This window comes from Scyliorhinus torazame, chromosome 10, assembly GCF_047496885.1.
Source record: "Scyliorhinus torazame isolate Kashiwa2021f chromosome 10, sScyTor2.1, whole genome shotgun sequence".
Classification (NCBI taxonomy): domain Eukaryota; kingdom Metazoa; phylum Chordata; class Chondrichthyes; order Carcharhiniformes; family Scyliorhinidae; genus Scyliorhinus; species Scyliorhinus torazame.
Window position 1 is genome coordinate 86,648,663 of NC_092716.1, and position 21,413 is coordinate 86,670,075.

The following is a 21,413-nucleotide window of genomic DNA, read 5'->3' on the forward strand; positions in this document are numbered from 1 at the left end:
TCTGCTCCTGCAACCTAGAAATTTGTTTTACCATCTTTCTTCATATCCTGGACTGTAGCAAAAACTGAAAGATAATTTACCAAGGCTTTATTAGTCTTTGCATCACACAGGGCACGATCTTCTGGCCTTGTTACACTCGTGCTCAAGCGTAACGAAGCCGGTGAATAGCAGGAGAGGTCAAAAACGGGAACCGCGCCAGGTGCCAAACAGTTTGCGAAGCAACCGACCCCCTCCAACAGGCGAAATCGGAACCTCGCCGTAGCATGGCGAAAAAACAATTATTACCACTTGAGCCCCATTTCCATACAATTAACAAGAGCAACACATCATCTAACAGTCTCCTGTCATTTACCAGCCTCGCCAGCAAGAGCTCACGCTGCCACCGATTGGTACTCCTTTTTAAAAACATGAACCTGACTGTAGGGCTTCTGTGGGGAGCCAAGGAGGGGAGTAGCAATCTTTGCTCACAGGCAAGAGCCCGGGGGCACTGGCTTTGCCACCTCTGTGCTCGGCAGGCGGTGGGGGACCCTCCGCAGGGGTGGGCTGCCACGGGCGGGTGTGGGGGGAGGTACTGGGGGGGGGGGGGAACAACTGAGGGGGCGATCGCTTGCGGTACCACCGTGCCAACCCTTGGATCCCAACACCATTCTGGGGGCAACCCCTGTCCCTGCCCGTCTGCCCCATCGTCACCCATAACCCCTACCAACTGCTGAGGCCTCTGGCTGCACAGCTGAAGGCAATCGCTAATAAGGATTTGGCAATCTGGGTAAATGAGCACTTGACACATGCCAAGTGGGTTCTCGTGGGTAGACGAGCCATGTGGCATGTGGGAGTCATTGCCTAGCATTCCGATTGCACCTTGATGCCTGGACACTGTGGGAGTCAACACCACACACGCAGCAGCCACCATCCGAACACCCAGGGGCTGAGACACAGCAGGACCCGTCCATGGCCGGAGGGTAGGTGGGTGCCGGTGGGGGGGGGGGCTCCTAGCTCTACCAGTATGTCTTGGTATTTCCCCAGGATGCACATCTGAGGTGGAGGCAGCCAGTTGCTTACCTTGTCCCCTGGCCTTCGATGCCCCTGGCGGACGTCCTCTGGGGGCTCTGGGGCTGGAGGGCCCCAGCTCACTTGTCGACGGCAATGCACAGCCGCGCCTAATGCCAGATGACACCAAAGTCGGTGGAGTTGTGGACAGTGCGGAAGGATGTTACAAGTTACAGAGGGACATAGATAAGCTGCAGCGCTGGGCTGAGAAGTGGCAAATGGAGTTTAATGCAGAAAAGTGTGAGGTGAGTCATTTTGGAAGGAATAACAGGAAGACAGAGTACTGGGCTAATGGTAAGATGCTTGGCAGTGTGGATGAGCAGAGAGATCTCGGTGTCCATGTACATAGATCCCTGAAAGTTGCCACTCAGGTTGAGAAGGTTGTTAAGAAGGCGTACGGTGTGTTAGCTTTTATTGGTAGAGGGATTGAGTTTCGGAGCCATGAGGTCATGTTGCAGTTGTACAAAACTCTGGTGCGGCCGCATTTAGAGTTTTGCGTGCATTTCTGGTCACCGCATTATAGGAAGGATGTGGAAGCATTGGAAAGGGTGCAGAGGAGATTTACCAGAATGTTGCCTGGTATGGAGGGAAGATCTTATGAGGAAAGGCTGAGGGACTTGAGGCTGTTTTCGTTAGAGAGAAGAAGGTTAAGAGGTGACTTAATTGAGGCATACAAGATGATCAGAGGATTGGATAGAGTGGACAGTGAGAGCCTTTTTCCTCGGATGGTGATGTCTAGCACGAGGGGACATAGCTTTAAATTGAGGGGAGATAGATATAAGACAGACGTCAGAGGTAGGTTCTTTACTCAGAGAGTAGTAAGGGTGTGGAATGCCCTGCCTGCAACAGTAGTGGACTCACCAACACTAAGGGTATTCAAATAGTCATTGGATAGACATATGGACGATAAGGGAATAGTGTAAATGGGCTTTAGAGTGGTTTCACAGGTCGGCCCAACATCGAGGGCTGAAGGGCCTGTACTACGCTGTATTAGGCTGGGACCCAGCTGGATCCTGGAATCCAGCAGCCCCCCGACTGCTGTCTCTCCTGGGGGTTCCTGCCTCCACCTGATGTACATTATCAGCTGTGTGGTGCTCACTAGATTGTGTCCCAGAAGCCTGACCACTGACATTTCTCACCGTGGTGTGTGTCTCTGTGCTGATGGAGGGTGGGGATGACAGCTGTGCCACAACTATAACAGCTGCATCCTCAGAGCGATCCTCTGAAGTGTTCTTCTCGGAGTCAGGAGAGGGGGCTGACCGGGATGGGTGGGAGAATGGACATGTGGTTAGTGGGAGGGATGCGTCAGTCAGTAAGGTAATCACTACTCACGTTTGACAGGTCCTCCGGGTGGAGCCTGGTGGTTCCTCATCTCTGCGGCACCCGCCAGCCTCCGCGTTGTTGACAGCCATGCCCTCGGCCACACCAGTCACCTCCAGGGCCCGCTCCTCGAAGGAGGTGAGGATTCTCAGCTGCCCCCACCGCTAGTTTGGGCCCTCTCCTGCCGATTATGGGAGCTATTTCTGAGGGGACACAGAGAGGGCATTGTTAGCCACATGTGTGGTTCACAGTGGTGGTGGTGGGGGGGGGGTTGTGAAGGGAGGGTTGGGGTGGAGGGAGAGTTGAAGGAGTGGGTGGAGGGAGTGCTGAAGGGGGGGGATGGAGGGAGGGTTGGGGGCTGGGACGTTGGTGTCAACGCACTCTGGCTGCCCAGTGTAGGTCATTGACCTTTTTCCTAGACTGGAGGCCAGTCCTCCTGGTCACACTGTCCGAGGTTACCGCCACCTCGTACCAGGCAGCACTGGCTGCCTTGTGTCTCACCCTCTGGGACCCTCGGGCGAACAGGACATCCCTCCTGGCCTCCATGTGTTCAAGCCTGAATGTTGTCCAGGTCTTGCTGCACATGGACATGGACTACTTCAGTATCTGACGAGCCATGAATAGTGCTGAACATTTGATGCACGATCAATGACCACTAAAGCGAGGTTGTAGTCCAACTGAAGGCTTTAATAAGCTAGATGTTTCCCCCAGCAGCTAAGGTACAGAAAGAAGGCTGCTGGGGCGGCACGGGCTCTTATACCCCACCTTGCAGGGCGGAGCTACCATACAGCTTGACCAATAGGAAACATACAATATCTACCAATGGTGTTCCAGCATTACCAGGTACCGTAATACCTCTACACAGACTACTACCACATTCACCCCCTGTTAAAAAAGAGTCCGGCGGGGGTGGTGGCTTGATATTACAACATGGTACCGTGGTAGAAATTATAGTTATGGAGGTACCGTAATACCTCCGTACAGCATTTTGTAACTATTTACAGATTCACAATTAACTATATACTTTAAAATGAAGCAATCAGTCGATCAGGGGCCCTGGTCACCCTCTGTGATCGTTGAAGCTTCGGTGGTGACGCCAGTGGAGGCTCGGGCGTCTGTGACTCCAGGAGCGTGGCCTCGATCTCTGTGGCAGCTTCAACACCCCTAGACGTCGTTGGTGGGGAAAACGGTTGACTGGGAAGGGAGTGTCTGCGGGGTGCATCGGTGGGTGGGGGGTCCTAGACGGGGCCGGTAGAAGGACCGATCCTCATGTAAGGTGCACCAGTGGGAGGGAGGGTGGGACTGGTGGCTGGGGTGTGCGTGGGGATCCAGCGGGCCCAGGTCTCGGAGGGAGACCGTATCTTGTCGGCCGTCGGGGTACGCCACGTAGGGGTACTGAGGGTTAGCGTGGATAAGATGGACCCTCTCGACCAACGGGTCTGACTTGTGCGCCCGCACGTGTTTTCGGAGCAGGATGGGTCTGGGAGCTGCCAGCCAGGTCGGGAGCGAGGTCCCAGAGGAGGACTTCCTGGGGAAGACAATGAGACGTTCGTGAGGTGTTTGGTTGGTTGTGGTACAAAGCAGTGACCGGATGGAGTGGAGGGCATCCGGGAGGACTTCCTGCCAGCGGGAGACTGAGAGGTTCCTGGACCGCAGGGCCATTTAGGACGGTCTTCCAGACCGTTCCGTTCTCCCTCTCTACCTGTCCGTTTCCCCGGGGGTTGTAACTGGTCGTCCTGCTCGAGGCAATGCCCTTGCTGAGCAGGAATTGACGCAGTTTGTCGCTCATAAAGGAGGATCCCCTATCACTATGTATGTAAGCGGGGAACCCGAACAGTTCAAAGATGCTATGGAGGGCCTTGATGACGGTGGTTGCGGTCATGTCGGGGCAGGGGATGGCGAATGGGAAACGGGAGTACTCGTCAATCACGTTCAGGAGTACGTGTTGCGGTCAGTGGAGGGGAGGTGGCCTTTGAAGTCCATGCTGAGGCGTTTAAAGGGATGGGAAGCCTTTATTAGGTGCGCTTTCTCTGGCTGGTAGAAGTGTGGTTTGCACTCCGCGCAGATTTGGCAGTCCCTGGTGGCTGTACTGACCTCCTCGATGGAGTAGGGTAGGTTGCGGGTCTTGATAAAGTGGAAAACGCGAGTGACCCCCGGGTGGCAGAGGTCCTCGTGGAGGGCTCGGATGCGGTTCACTTGTGCGTTGGAACATGTGCCGCGGGACAGGGCATCAGGAGGATCGTTTAGCTTCCCGGGACGATACAAGATCTCGTAGTTGTAGTGGAGAGTTCGATCCTCCACCGCAAGATCTAATCGTTTTTTATCTTGCCCTGCTGTGCATTATCGACCATGAAAGCAACCGACCGTTGGTCAGTGAGGAGAGTGAATCTCCTGCCGGCCAGGTAATGCCTCCAATGTCGCACAGCTTCTACTATGGCCTGGGCCTCCTTTTCGACTGAGTAGTGGCGGATTTCGGAAGCATGGAGGGTGCGTGAGAAGAAGGCCACTGGTCTGCCCGCTTGGTTGAGGGTGGCCGCCAGAGCTACGTCAGACGCGTCACTCTCGACCTGGAAGGGGAGGGACTCATCGATGGCGTGCATCGTGGCCTTTGCAATGTCTGCTTTGATGCGGCTGAAGGCCTGGCGGGCCTCTATCGACAGGGGAAAAACTGTGGATTGGATCAGGGGACGGGCCTTGTCCGCATAGTTGGGGACCCACTTTGCAGAGTAAGAGAAAAAGCCTAGGCAGCGCTTCAGGGCCTTGGAGCAGTGAGGGACGGGGAACTCCATAGGGGGGCGCATGCATTCAGGGTCGGGGCCTATAATCCATTTCGCACTACGTAGCCGAGGATGGCTAGGCGGTCAGTGCTAAACACACATTTATCCTTGTTATACGTAAGGTTAAGGATCTTTGCGATCTGGAGGAATTTTCGGAGGTTGGTGTCGTGGTCCTGCTGGTCGTGTCCACAGATGGTGACATTATCGAGATACAGGAATGTTGCCCGTAAACCGTACCGGTCAACCATTCGGTCCATCTCGCGCTGGAAGACCGATACCCCGTTAGTGACACCGAAGGGAACCCTTAAGAAGTGGTAGAGCCGCCCATCTGCCTCGAAGGCAGTGTATTTGCGGTCACTAGTGCGGATGGGGAGCTGGTGGTAGGCGGACTTAAGATCCACCGTGGAGAAGACCTTGTACTGCGTGATCCTGTTTACCAGGTCGGATATGTGGGGGAGAGGGTACGCGTCCAGCTGCGTAAACCTGTAGATGGTCTGACTGTAGTCGATGACCATCCTATGCTTCTCCTCGGTCTTTACCATCACCACTTGAGCTCTCCAGGGACTGTTGCTAGCTTCAATGACTCCTTCCCTCAGTAGCCTTTGGACCTCTGACCTATCTGATCCGATCCTGGGCACTATACCGTCTGCTCCTGGTGGCGATGGGTTTGCAATCCGGGGTGAGGTTCGCAAACAGGGAGGGCGGATCGACCTTGAGGGTCGCGAGGCCGCAGACAGTGAGGGGGGTATAGGGCCGCCGAATTTGAAAGTTAGACTTTGGAGATTACACTGGAAGTCTAAATCTAGGAGTGTGGCCGCGCAGAGGTGGGGAAGGACGTAGAGCCGGTAATTTTTAAACTCCCTTCCCTGGACCATGAGGTTTGCTACACAAAACCCCTTTCTCTCTACTGAGTGGGAACCAGAGGCCAGGGAGATTTTTGATTAATGGGGTGGACGAGGAGAGAACAGCGTCTTACCGTGTCGGGGTGTATGAAGCTCTCCGTGCTCCCAGAGTCGATTAAGCAGGACATCTCGTGCCCGTTGATTAGTACTCTTGTAGCAGTTGAGAGTGTTCGAGGCCGGGACTGGTCCAGGGTCACCGAGGCTAATCGCAGCAGTTGAGTGTTCTCTTCGGGTGGTGTGCGGTCAGCCGAGCTGGGGTCCTGAGAGTCCATTCAAGATGGCGGCTTCCATTGGTCGCACATGGCTGGGGATGCACAAAATGGCGGCGCCCATCCATCGAACGTGGCATCCGTGGGACAAGGTGGCGACGCCTGGGGGCCGCACGTGATCCTGGAAGAGGAAGATGGCGGCACCCGCTGGCCGCACGGGGACCGTGGAGAGGTTTGTGGTGGCGGTTTGCATAGAACATAGAACATAGAACAATACAGCGCAGTACAGGCCCTTCGGCCCACGATGTTGCACCGAAACAAAAGCCATCTAACCTACACTATACCATTATCATCCATATGTTTATCCAATAAACTTTTAAATGCCCTCAATGTTGGCGAGTTCACTACTGTAGCCGGTAGGGCATTCCACGGCCTCACTACTCTTTGCATAAAGAACCTACCTCTGACCTCTGTCCTATATCTATTACCCCTCAGTTTAAAGTTATGTCCCCTCGTGCCAGCCATTTCCATCCGCGGGAGAAGGCTCTCACTGTCCACCCTATCCAACCCCCTAATCATTTTGTATGCCTCTATTAAGTCTCCTCTTAACCTTCTTCTCTCCAACGAAAACAACCTCAAGTCCATCAGCCTTTCCTCATAAGATTTTCCCTCCATACCAGGCAACATCCTGGTAAATCTCCTCTGCACCCGCTCCAAAGCCTCCACGTCCTTCCTATAATGCGGTGACCAGAACTGTACGCAATACTCCAAATGCGGCCGTACCAGAGTTCTGTACAGCTGCAACATGACCTCCTGACTCCGGAACTCAATCCCTCTACCAATAAAGGCCAACACTCCATAGGCTTTCTTCACCACCCTATCAACCTGGGTGGCAACTTTCAGGGATCTATGTACATGGACACCTAGATCCCTCTGCTCATCCACACTTTCAAGAACATTTCCATTAGCCAAATATTCCACATTCCTGTTATTCCTTCCAAAGTGAATCACCTCACACTTCTCTACATTAAACTCCATTTGCCACCTCTCAGCCCAGCTCTGTAGCTTATCTATATCCCTCTGTAACCTGCTACTTCCTTCCACACTATCGACAACACCACCGACTTTAGTATCGTCTGCAAATTTACTCACCCACCCTTCTGCGCCTTCCTCTAGGTCATTGATAAAAATGACAAACAGCAACGGCCCCAGAACAGATCCTTGTGGTACTCCACTTGTGACTGAACTCCATTCTGAACATTTCCCATCAATCACCACCCTCTGTCTTCTTTCAGCTAGCCAATTTCTGATCCACATCTCTAAATCACCCTCAATCCCCAGCCTCCGTATTTTCTGCAATAGCCTACCATGGGGAACCTTATCAAACGCTTTGCTGAAATCCATATACACCACATCAACTGCTCTACCCTCGTCTACCTGTTCAGTCACCTTCTCAAAGAACTCGATAAGGTTTGTGAGGCATGACCTACCCTTCACAAAGCCATGCTGACTATCCCTGATCATATTATTCCTATCTAGATGATTATAAATCTTGTCTCTTATAATCCCCTCCAAGACTTTACCCACTACAGACATGAGGCTCACCTATTCGCCACCGAAGACCGCGGCGACCGCACGCGCCTGGCATACCACCACAAAGTGGCCCTTTTTACCGCATCCCTTGCAGGTGGATGCGCGGGCCGGGCAGCGCTGCCGGGGGTGCTTGGCCTTCCCGCAAAAGTAGCAGCGGGGCTCCCCGGGGTTGCCAGGCCGCCTTGCAGCACAAGCTTGTGGGGGGATGGGGGATGTCTCGGGGTCGGCTGTGGAGGGGTTCCACGCTGCCCAGGGGGCTGCCGCGCGGTCGGGAACGTATGCGCGGGCATTTCGGGAGGCCACATCCAGGGAGCCCGCAAGGGCCCATACCTCCTTGAGGCCTAGGTTGTCCTTTTCCAGCAATCGCTGGCGGATTTGGGAGGACAGCATACCTGCCACGAAAGCGTCCTGGATCAAGAGTTCTGTGTGGTCGCTCGCCGAAACTTGCGGGCAGCTGCAGTTGCTCCCCAACACCAGGAGCGCATGGTAGAATTCTTCCAGAGATTCCCCAGGGATTTGTCGCCTCATTGCTAGCAGATGTCGGGCGTAGACCTGGTTTACCGGGCGAATATAATGTTCTTTTAGCAGCTCCATTGCTGCATCGAAGTCGTCCGCGTCCTCGATGAGGGTGTAAATTTCCGGGCTCACCCTTGAGTGCAGTACTTGCAATTTCTGTTCTCCTGCGGGCGTGTTTTCAGCCATTCCGAGATATCCTTTAAAACACGCCAGCCAATGCTTGAAGGTTGCTACTGAGTTCGCCAGGTGGGGGCTGAGTTGCAGACCCTCCGGCTTGATTCAGAGTTCCATCCTTTTAAATCTAGCTTATTGAATTGATGCACGATCAATTACCACTAAAGCGAGGTTCTAGTCCAACTGAAGGCTTTAATAAGCTAGATGTTTCCCCCAGCAGCTCAGGTACAGGAAGAAGGCTGCTGGGGCGGCACGGGCTCTTAATTCCCGCCTTGCAGGGCGGAGCTACCATACAGCTTGACCAATAGGAAACATACAATATCTACCAATGGTGTTCCAGCATTACCAGGTACCATTCCCAGTGATACAGACTACTACCACAACATTGTGCAGTCATCAGTAAATATCCCCACTTCTGACTTTATGATGGAGGGAAGATCATTGATGAAGGAATTGAAGATGGTTGGGCCTAGGACACTTTTGTGAGGGCCACGAAGAATCCAGCACGAGTTTAAGGATAGAAAGAAATAACATTTATTTACAATAACATATGTATACACAGCAGCAGCAGCAACTCCTTGCTGCTCACTCTCCTCTAGCCGGTTCCAAACTGGCCAGCTTTACTAATGCAGGGAATCTGCTAATGATTTCTCTGCTCCCCTCATTGGGGAAGTTCATACTCCCAAAGGATTGTGGGATTGCCATTAGTCCCCAGCCAGGTAAGCAGGCAGGTTATAACATCCCTTACCCCAAAGTCCAAGGAATCCACCGAAGATCCTGGCGAAGGAAGGCGTAGGACTCGTTTTGCCGCAGGCCAGACACCATTTGCACGAGGATTCCCCCTCGGGATCCTGTGTCTCCATCTCGGAGTCGGAGTCCGCTGCCTCCGTCATCTCGGCGTCTCTATCTCCACGCGGTTCTGCAACGACCTGCGCAGGCTTTGAGTGCGGCACCAGAGGAAGATCGTGAGGAATACTCTCCACTGTGTCTGGTCTCTGCAGCTGTAGAAGTGAGCTCCGGGGGCGGGGAATCTTTGGAAGAGATGGTCTTCTGGACCGAACGTGGTCGACATGCTTGTGCTGGAGACGACCCTGGGCTTGCACCTTGTAAGAGATAGGGCCCGTTTGGTGAAAGATTACGCCAGGGACCCACTAGGCACCACCAGCAAAATTCCGAACGAACACTGGGTTACCGGGCGCAAACTGCCGAATCGTCCGATGCCGAGAAAATCCCTGTCCCTGCCGTTCTTGTGTGCGGCGTACTTTTGCGCCAATGTCCGGGAAAACCATGCTAAGGTGGGTGCGAAGTCTCCGGCCCATTAGGAGTTCTGCGGGAGCTACCCCAGTAACCGCATGGGGGGTGGTCCTATATGAAAACAAAAAGCGAGCCAGTCTCGTGTCCATTGATCCGGAAGACTGCTTCTTTAGGCCTCTTTTGAATGTCTGCACTGAGCGCTCCACCAGCCCATTTGAAGCCGGGTGGTAAGGGGCAGTGCGGATATGGCGTATGCTGTTCATCTTCATGAACCTCGCAAACTCCTCACTTCTGAAAGGAGTGTGTTGTCCGTGACCAGCACCTCGGGGAGGCCATGCGTACTGAAAGACAAACGCATCTTCTCGATTGTTGCGCAGGACATTGTGCCTACGATCTTAGGCACCTCTAACCATTTAGACTGAGTATCGATTAATAGAAGGAACATGGATCCTTGAAAAGGGCCGGCGAAATCCGCATGCAAGTGCGCCCAAGGCCGCCCTGGCCATTCCCAGTGATGTAGGGGTGCGGCCAGTGGAAGCTTCTGATGCTCCTGGCAAATGGAGCAGTTTTGGGCCACCTTCTCAATGTCCATCTGGCTTCAAATGGGTTGGCGGAGCGCGCAGTGCAGACATTCAAACGAGGCCTAAAGAAGCAGTCTTCAGGTGTCGAGGCCTGGCCACCAGTCATAACTCCGTGCCAACTCCGGGCCAACATTTTCATTTTGGTCACACCCGGATGCCCATTGTGCAAGTCTCTTAATATCAGCTCCTGTCCTTTTTCTGGGACAATCACACGCGTCCCCCACAAGAGGATGCCGTCTTCCACGCTAAATTCTGACAGCCTGGAGGAAAATGCCCGCAACTCGCCTGGGAGCTGCCTATGCTGCCCACCATACAGGACTATGTGGCGAACCTTTGACAGGACTGGCTCCGTCTGGGTCCACTCATGGATCTGTGATGCTGTGACAGGCAAGGTGTCCATAAAATTTAGGGTTGCAACCACCTCACTGGTCGTGGGGGTCGACATGGGGCCGGTTGATAAAGGCAATCGGCTCAGTAGCATCGGCATTTGCTTTCTGGGTTCCTAGTTTGAGCTCCACATGTCATAATATACACCAGTAAATCATGGTGCAGACTCACACTGATGGACACACAGTGGGACCAATCAACACACACAACACCACAGCCAATCACCAGTGAGAGCACATGCACTATAAAGACAGGGGGCATCAGAGTTCACGCTCATTCGAGTAGCAGCTAGCTAGGAGGACAGAGCTCACAGCCTGCAACACAGACATTCACCATGTGCTGAGTGTATCGACTGGTTAGGACAAGGCAAAGGTCTTTAGTTAAAGCTAGTATCGTGTTAACCCACAGTCAGAGTGTGTTAAACAGTTAATGATTCAATAAAATAGTGTTGAACTATTTCAAGTGTTGGTGACCTGTATGTGATCCAGAACACCCAACACATCATGATACCAGGAGTGGTGGGATATTAGCACTTCTTAGACCTACCTGCAAGTGATCTGCCTTCCGCCAGCATTCCGTCATCCTGCAACATGGACAACATCAGCCCGCCGCCGCCACTCCGCATCGCTGGCAACCTCGGGGCCAACTGGAAGATTTTCAAACAGCACTTCCAGCTCTTCCTCGAAGCCACGGACAGGGAGGGCGCCTCGGACACCAGAAAGATTGCTCTTCTCCTCTCCACGGCCAGGGACCATGCCATCCACATTTTCAACTCTCTCACCTTTGCAGATGACGAAGATAAGGCGAAGTTCAAGACGGTCCTCCTCAAGTTTGACACTCACTGCAGCGTAGAGCTGAATGAAAGTTTTGAGCGCTACGTGTTCCAGCAGCGTTTGCAGGGTAAGGATGAACCTTTCCAATCCTTTCTCATGCACCTCCGCATCCTTGCGCAATCTTGCAGCTGCGGGCCCACCTCAGACTCCATGATACGCGACCAGATCATTTTCGGTGTTCAGTCGGACCCCCTATGCCAGCAGCTCCTCAAAGTAAAGCAACTCACCCTAGCGACCGCCATCGAGACCTGTGTCTTACATGAAAACGCCACGAGTCGGTATTCCCATATACAAGCGGCTTAAACGGCGCGGCAAGGTCCCCACGAGGCAGAACGTGTCCAAGTGATCGAGCACCTCCAGGGCCTCAGCCTGGATGAGGGCAGCCATTTTGCGTGCTTTTCGCGGACTCCCGCGCTTGTACGCACCTTGAGATTTAATCTTGTGTTGTTATCTATGTGCCAGACGCGTGGGGCAAAATAACATGTCTTATGGCATATTTTGATTGAATTAATTAGTTAATGCAAAATGTGCTGCATTGAGCATTGCAAGATGTTGAGCTTGGTGAAAGTATGAGATGTCCTGGAAGGTGCATTCACTGACCTTGATTATCTTTGTGTGGTCATTGACGTTTTATAGGCACTGCAGCCAGGTCCTTGGGCCAGAGTTCAGGAGTTCACCCCTCTGACCACACAATCCCATTCCCTTTTCAGGGTCTGTCTCTTGGGCCTGCTGGCTCCCTGTGGAAACATGATTGACATGAAACTTATGTCCCCTCCTTTCACCCCCCATGACCAAGGCATCCAAAATGCTTTCTCACTGTCCTCGACCTGCTACCAAAGCTTACATGAGATGGTTCAAATAGAATACTGCACCTCCTGCTTCAGTGGCAGATTGCCTTTCAGAGGGGCAGGCTAGGTGTGTGAGATGCCAGTTAGCAGTCATCTCACCCTGGGCTGCATGCTGCAATCATGCAGATAAGCGGTCAGCATGACATTTGAGTGTTACCTTCCTCAAGGGGGTAGGGCACAGGGCATTTGTGAATCACAGCACTCCCCGCCTATCCCCTAGCTTAATATTGAGCCTAATCAAATCTTTCCCTTTCTTTGTGTGCTGGGTCAAAATTTTACATAATTTTAAAGACCCCAATTAGGTCACTATTCAGCCTTCTATTTTCAAGACTAAAAAAAATAGCTGTTCATCCTTTCCTCATCGACCTTATCAGCTTCTACCCCTGTACTGTAGACCCTGGATTGGACGTGTGTTTATCAGCTAAGCGAGAGAATAACATTTTTGAAAGTCAATGAAACTAAAAGACTCAGTCTCATTTACAATAATACCGACGTCAGTGCATTTGGCTTCTCATAGATGGTTTAATGACATGACTAGAGCACATTGATATTGAAATATGAATAAATTAGCTGCTACATGATGATGTCAAAATCATGCAGTGTGGAAGATTATTGTGTGAAAATGGCATCATCATATTTATGGGAATACCTGACAGCAAATCAGCTTTCAGTACTGAAATTTGATATAATTCAATGATGACAGTAGACATGTTTACATATTACACTGCTTTGATGTCATATTAGGTGTTGCCATGACCACAGTAGTACTTGTAACATGAATGCTGCCCTTTAAAACATCGAGGGAGGAAGGGGACCTTTCTGTAGACGCTTTAGGACATTAGGTGAGCCACCTCAGAGCAGTTAAAAAAGACTGATTCTGGTTTATCTGTTTTAAAATTAAAGTTTTAAATTACATGTACCTTTTCCCTCACTATGATAGTGTTTGACATTTCTATTACAACACAGAACTGCAAGAGATCATAAGCAAAGAAGCCATATTTATGCAGGAATCAGTTTTTTCCCCAATACATTACTTTTCTTAAGCATATTTATGTGTAAGGAGTATGATATCACAATGGTTGTGTTATTGGGCTTGTAATTCAGGGACCTGGACTAATGATCCAGGGAGATGGGGCACGATTTAATGAAATGAAAGCAGAGTCCCATTGCGGGCGGGTTTAGCAGGGTGTTTCTTGGCGCTTGTAGCGCCGGGAACGACCCCGCTATCGGAAGAGACTCTTATTTTTTTCGGCCTCGGCAGGGAAGGCCCCGCCAATCCGCACTTACCTTCATTTTTAAATGACAGCCTGATCTCTTTATCCCACCAACGCGACCCCCCTTTCCCCCCAACACCCTGTTGGGAAGTCCGCGAGCCACCTGCACCCCACCTCAAGAGGGCTGGGCACTCCTGGGCCAGGTTGGCAGTGCCACTTGGACACCCTGGCAGTTCCAGGGTGGGACCTGGGTGACACTGCCAGGGTGTCCGGGTGGCACTGCCAGGATGCCAGGCTGGCACTGCCAATATGCCTGGGTGACATCAACAGTGCAAGGTTGCCACCCTCCCCTGAGGCTGATCACATGGGGGCTTCTGATTGCATGGGAGACCTCCCCAAGTGCCGTTCCACCTGGTGCCCGTTTGCGGAGAACAGTGGGGTCTCCTCGGCGAGGGCGTTAGATCCCGGATGCTGGTTAACTCTGGCAGTGACTTTTTTAAGTGTGCCAAACTGCACACATAAATATGGGTGGGATCCGAATCACGACATCTCACGAGATCCCGTTAGATCTCCCGAGGAGTGGCAAGCCGGGCAAATCTTGCGAAAGGCCTCTTACGAGATTTACCAGCCATATTCTTAACCACATAGCTAAGAAAAGGGATGAAGATCTAAAAAGTGATTTTAGGGAGTTAGGTTGGAAGCTAAAGAGCAGGACAAGCAGAGTAGTAATCTCAGGATTGCTACTGGTGCCACGAGCAAGTGAGGCAAGGAGCAGAGAGCGAGTGCAGCTGAACACGTGGCTACAGGGCTGGCGCAGGAGGGAAGGCTTCACATATGTGGATCATTGGGTTGCCTTCTGGGGAAGGTGGGACGTGTACATGAAGGACGATTGCACCTAAACTGGAGGGGCACCAATATCCTGGGTTTGCTAGTTCTTTGGGAGGGATGAAACTAGTTTGGCAGGGGGATGGGAACCAGAGCTATGGATCAGAGGATAGGGTAGCTGTTGAACAGGCAGAAATAGTATGCAGCAAGTCTGTGAGGAAGGATAGATAGTTGATAGGGCAAAGTTGCACTCAGTGGAATGAGTTAAAGTGCGTCTGTTTCAATGCAAGGAGTGCTAGTGATAAGGGAGATGAACTTAGAGCATGGATCAGTACTTGGAACTACAATGTTGTAGCCATTATGGAGGCATGGATTTCACAGGGGCAGGAATGGTTGTTATATGTTCCGGGGTTCAATTGTTTTCAGAAGAATAGGGAGGTAGGTAAAAGAGGAGGGGAAGTGGCACTGTTAATTAGAGAGTGCAGAAAAGGAGGTAGCTGAGGAGGGTTTGTCTACTGAGTCAGTATCAGTGGAAGTCAGAAACAAGAAAGGAGCAGTCACTTTATTGGGAGTTTTCTATAGACCCCCCAATAGCAGCAGAGAGATAGAGGAACAGATTGGGTGGAAGATCTTGTAAAAATGCAGAAGTAACAGCGTTGTTATCATGGGTGACTTCAACTTCCCTGGTATTGACTGGAACCTCCTTAGTGCAAATAGTTTGGATGGAGCAGATTTTGTCAGGTGTGTACAGGAAGGATTCCTCACTCAATGTGTAGATATGCCGACTAGGGGGGAGGCCATATTGGACTTGGTGCTTGGCAACGAATCAGGCCAGGTGTCAGATGTCTCGGTGGGAGAGCATTTCGGTGACAGTGACCACAACTCCTTGACCTTTACCATAGTCATGGAGAGGTTTAGGAACACACAGTATGGGAAGGTATTTAATTGGGGGAGGGAAAATTATACCGCTATTAGACAGGAGCTGAGGAGCATAAAGTGGGAACAAATGTTCTTGGGGAAATGCACAACAGTAATGTGGGGGTTGTTTAAGGAGCACTTGCTGCGAGTGCTGGATAGTTTTGTCCCACAGAGACGAGGAAGGTATGGTAAGGTGAAGGAGCCTTGGATGACAAGAGAAGTGGAGCTTCTAGTCAAGAGGAAGAAGAAAGCTCACGTAAGGTTGAGGAAGCATGGATGGATCTGACTCGGCTCTAGAGGGTTACAAAGTAGCCAGGAAGGAACTCAAAAATGGACTGAGGAGAGCTAGAAGGTGGCATGAAAAAGCCCTGGCGGGAAGGATTAGGGAAAACCCCAAGGCGTTCTACACTTATGTGAGAAATAAGAGAATGATCAGAGTGAGAGTAGGGCCGATCAGGGATAGTGGAGGGAACTTGTGCCTAGAGTCTGAGGAAGTAGGGGAGGCCCTAAATGAATATTTTGCTTCAGTATTCACAATAGAGAGGGACCTTGTTGCTCATAAGAACAGTGTGAAACAGATTAATAGACTCGAACAGGATAAAAATATAAAGGAGGATGTGCTGGAAATGTTGAAAAGCATCAGGATAGATAAGTCCCCTGGGCCTGACGGGATATACCCAAGGTTACTATGGGAAGCGAGGGAGGAGGTTGCTGCGCCATTGGCGATTATCTTTGCATCCTCACTCTCCACTGGAGTAGTACCGGATGATTGGAGGGAGGCGAATGTTGTTCCCCTGTTCAACAAAGGGAATTGGGAAATCCCGGGGAATTACAGACCCATCAGTCTTACGTCTGTGGTGAGCAAAATATTGGAAAGGATTCTGAGAGATAGGATTTATGATTATTTAGAAAAACATAATTTGATTAAAGATAGTCAGCATGGCTTTGTGAGGGGCAGGTCATGCCTCACAAGCCTCATTGAATTCTTTGAGGATGTGACGAGATACATTGATGAAGATCGGGCAGTAGATGTGGTGTATATGGATTTCAGTAAGGCATTTGATAAGGTTCCCCATGGTAGGCTTATTCAGAAAGTTAGGGGAATGGGATACAGGGGAATTTGGCTGTCTGGATACAGAATTGGCTGGCCGAAAAAAGGCAGTGAGTGGAACGTATTCCGCCTGGAGGTCGGTGACCAGTGGTGTCCCTCAAGGATCTGTTCTGGGACCTCTGCTCTTTGTGGTTTTTATATATGACTTGGATGAGGAAGTGGAAGGGCGGGTTAATAAGTTTGCCAATGACATGAATGTTGGGGGAGTTATAGATAGTGTTGAGGGTCGTTGCAGGTTACAACAGGACATTGATAGGATGCAGAGCTGGGCTGAGAAGTGGCAGATGGAGTTCAACCTTGATAAATGTGAAGTGAATCATAGATCATAGAATTAACAGTGCAGAAGTAAGCCATTCGGCCCATCGAGTCTGCACCAGCTCTTGGAAAGAGCACCCTACCCAAGGTCAACACATCCACCCTATCCCCATAACCCAGTAACCCCACCCAACACTAAGGGCAATTTTGGACACTAAGGGCAATTTTGGACACTAAGGGCAATTTATTATGGCCAATCCACCTAACCTGCACATCTTTGGACTGTGGGAGGAAACCGGAGCACCCGGAGGAAACCCACGCACACACGGGGAGAACGCGCAGACTCCGCACAGACAGTGACCCAAGCCGGAATCGAACCTGGGACCCTGGAGCTGTGAAGCAATTGTGCTATCCACAATGCTACCATGCTGCCCCAATCATTTTGGAAGGTCAAATTTGAATGCTGAATACAGGTTTAAAGCAGGATTCTTGGAAGTGTGGAGGAACAGAGAGATCTTGGGGTCCACTACATAGATCCCTCAAAGTTGCCACCCAGGTTGATAGGGTTGTTAAGAAGGCATATGGTGTGTTGGCTTTCATTAACAGGGGGATTGAGTTTAAGAGCTGCGAGGTTTTGCTGCAGCTTTATAAAACCCTAGTTAGACCACACTTGGAATATTGTGCCCAGTTCTGGTCGCCTCATTGTAGGAGTGACGTGGATGCTTTGGAGAGGGTACAGAGGAGATTTACCAGGATTCTGCCTGGACTGGAGGGCATGTTTTATGAAGAAAGGTTGAGGGAGCTAGGGCTTTTCTCACTAGAGCGAAGAAGGCAGAGAGGTGACTCGATAGAGGTGTACAAGGTGATGAAAGGCATGGATGGAGTGGATAGCCAGAGACATTTCCCCAGGGTGGAAATGGCTGTCACGAGGGGACATAATTTTAAGGTGATTGGAGGATTGAAGGTATAGGGGAGATGTCAGAGGTAGGTTCTTTACACAGAGAGTGGTGGGTGTGTGGAATGCACTGCCAGCAGAGGTGGTGGAGTCAGAGTTGTTGTGTTGGGTGCTCTGGATTCGTGGAACACATAGAGGTCACCAACACTTGAAATAGTGCACCACTATTTTATTGAATCATTAACTGTTGTAACATACTCTGACTGTGGGTTAACACGATACTAGCTTTAACTAAAGACCTTTGCCTTGTCCTAACCAGTCGATGCACTCAGCACATGGTGAATGTCTGTGCTGCAGGCTGTGAGCTCTGTCCTCCTAGCTAGCTGCAGCTCGAATGAGCAGGAACTCTGATGCCCCCTGTCTTTATAGTGCGTGTGCTCTAACTGGTGATTGGCTGCGGTGTTGTGTGTGTTGATTGGTCCCACTGTGTGTCCATCAGTGTGTGTGTCTGCACCATGATATACTGGTGTATATTATGACATCCCCCCTTTTATAAAAGAATGTACCTGTGTGGCAATAAATAGTGTATGGTGAGAATGTCCTTGACTACGTGTGTGCAAAATATTTACAGGACTATGTACATGAGAACTAAGGTATTTACATGGGAAGGTGCCTGGTGCAGAAAAACAGTATGTCACAAGAATAACGAGATGAACACTATATACAAACCATGTAAACGATCAAACAGAAGAACAGAACAAATCAGAAAGTCCATAAGTCCACAAAGCTCACAAATTAAGTCTCTGAGGTGGGCGACAAATTCTGGTTGACCGCCTCAAGGGTGGGTCGGGAGCCGCCGGCTGAGGAGCGGGCTGGACTGCATCAGAGTGAGGAGGATGCAGAGTGACCGGGATCTCTGCATAGTCCATGGCAGGGTCAGCAGGAGGGCAAGGCGACAGTGGAGGATCACGTAGCGAGCGCGGAACGAGATGAAGGGCGCGTCGATTGCGGCGTAGAATGGAGCCATCCGGTAGATGAACCAGGAACGAGCGGGGGGCCACCTGCCAAAGGACCACAGCCGTTGCAGACCAGCCCCCATCCGGAAGATGGATGCGGACGTTGTCATCTGGAGCCAGAGCAGGGAGATCAGCTGCACGGGGGTCATGAGCCGCCTTGTGCTGTGCACGAGACAGCTGCATCCGGCGAAGGACTGGAACGTGGTCGAGGTCTGGGACATGAATGGACGGCACCGTCGTCCTCATGGTGCGACCCATGAGCAACTGGGCTGGTGACAGGCTAGTGGACAGTGGGGCGGAGCGATAGGCCAGCAAGGCGAGGTAGAAATCGGACCCAGCATCGGCAGCCTTGCAGAGGAGCCGTTTGACTATGTGGACGCCCTTCTCCGCTTTGCTGTTGGATTGGGGGTACAGGGGACTGGATGTCACATGTGCAAAATTGTACCGCCTGGCAAAGTTGGACCATTCCTGGTTTGCGAAGCAGGGGCCATTGTCCGACATAACCGTGAGTGGGATGCCGTGTCGAGCAAAGGTGTCCTTACAGGCACGGATGACTGCAGACGATGTGATGTCGTGCAACCGTATCACCTCCGGGTAATTTGAAAAGTAGTCCACAATCAGGACATAGTCTCTACCCAGCGTGTGGAACAGGTCGATGCCCACCTTGGTCCAAGGTGACGTGACAAACTCATGGGGCTGCAGGGTCTCACGTGGTTGGGGCGGCTGGAAGTGCTGACAAGTGGGGCAGTTGAGCACTGTGTTGGCTATGTCCTCATTAATGCCGGGCCAGTACACTGCCTCTCGGGCCTGTCAGCGGCACTTTTCCACGTCAAGGTGGCCCTCGTGTAGCTGTTCCAGGACGAGCTGGCGCATGCTATGTGGGATGCCAATGCGGTCCAGCTTTAGAAGAACCCCATCTACTACCGCCAGATCATCTCTGACATTATAGAACTGAGGGCATTGGCCCTTGAGCCACCCGTCTGTTAGGTGGCGCATGACACGCTGTAGCAAAGGGTCAGCCGCCGTCTCGCGGCGAATTTGGACGAGTCATTCATCCATGGCAGGTAGATTGGAGGCCACGAAGGCCACATGGGCATCAATCTGGCAGACAAATCCCGCTGGGTCACATGGAGTGTTGACGGCCCTGGAGAGAGCGTCAGCAATGATGAGATCTTTGCCTGGGGTGTATACCAGCTGGAAGTCATATCGCCGGAGCTTGAGAAGAATACGCTGGAGGTGAGGCGTCATGTAGTTCAAGTCTTTCTGTATTATATTGACCAGATGGCGATGGTCGGTTTCGACGGTGAATTGAGGAAGTCCGTACACATAATCGTGAAACTTAACTACACCGGTCAGAAGGCCCTGGCACTCCTTTTCTATCTGCGCGTAGCGCTGTTCCGTGGGGGGTCATGGCACGTGACGCATATGCAACGGGGGCCCATGATGAGGCCTCATCGCGTTGCAGGAGCAATGCCCCAATGCCGGATTGGCTGGCATCGGTCAAAATCTTTGTCTCTTTCGCTGGATCAAAGAAAACTAAGACCGGGGCCGTGGTCAGTTTTGTTTTGAGTTCTCTCCATTCGCGCTCGTGGGCAGGGAGCCATTGGAAGTCTGTCGTCTTCCTGGCCAGGTTCCTGAGAGCCGTGGTATGAGAGGCGAGGTTAGGGATGAACTTCCCTAAAAAGTTGACCATGTCCAGAAATCGGTGGACCGCCTTCTTGTCCTCTGGCGTTTTCATGGCTGTGATAGCAGCCACATTGTCCGCATCCGGCCGCACACCCAACTGGGAGATGTGATCCCCGAGGAACTTGAGTTCCGTCTGACCAAAAGAGCATTTGGCCCTGTTGAGGCGTAGGCCCTGCTCACGTATGCGTTTGAACATGTGCTGGAGGCGACTGACATGCTCCTGCGGGGTGGTGGACCAAATGATTATGTCGTCGACATATACGTGAACACCTTCAATGCCTTCCATCATTTGTTCCATGATCCTATGGAACACTTCTGAAGCAGATATGATCCCAAACGGCATTCTGTACCAATATCTGCCAAAGGGTTATTGAATGTACACAGTTTCCTGCTGGATTTGTCGAGCCAGATTTTCCAGAATCCTTTTGAGGCGTTGAGTTTGGTGAAGAGCTTGGCGCGAGCCATTTCGCATGTGATCTCTTCGTGCTTGGGAATTGGATAATGCTCCCTCATGATATGGGGTTTAGATCCTTGGGATCAATGCAAATTCTCAATTCGCAGGAAGGCTTTTTTACACATACCATGGAACTGACCCAGTCGGTTGGTTCCGTGACTCTGGAGATCACTCCTTGGTCCTGGAGGTCCTGCAGCTGCTGCTTGAGGTGGTCCTTAAGGGGTGCTGGGACCCTGCGAGGTGCGTGCACCACAGGCGTGGCATTCTGTTTCAGTAAGATCTTGTAGGTGTATGGGAGCGTGTCCATGCCTTCGAAGACGTTGTGGTGCTGGTTGATAATGGCGTCGAGTTGCGCCCTGAAGTCAGTGTCCTGAAAGGCAGACATGTCATCAGGAGAGAGAGAGTGAACTCTCTGAACTAGGTTCAACAGCTTGCATGCCTGCGCGCCAAGCAGGGAGGCTTTCGAGGAGCCCACGATTTCAAAGGGAAGGATGGCTTTGCGTGACCTGTGCGTCACTTCAAGTTGGCACGAGCCGCTAGCAGCAATGACATTGCCATTGTAATCCAATAGCTGGCAGGCTGATGGGAGGATGGCTGG

The 21,413-nt window shown here is 51.6% G+C and overlaps 1 protein-coding gene across 1 annotated transcript in view; it reads left to right on the plus strand.

Annotated features, from left to right (window-relative positions):
- The first annotated feature begins 13,196 nt into the window (after nucleotides 1–13,196).
- The window catches only part of LOC140384840 (tubulin polymerization-promoting protein family member 3-like), a 31,792-nt gene continuing 23,575 nt past the window's right edge, over nucleotides 13,197–21,413 (plus strand). The window contains exon 1 of the mRNA XM_072466798.1: nucleotides 13,197–13,283. The gene's annotated coding sequence lies outside the window, so the exon portion shown is untranslated. The remainder of the gene's footprint in view (nucleotides 13,284–21,413) is intronic.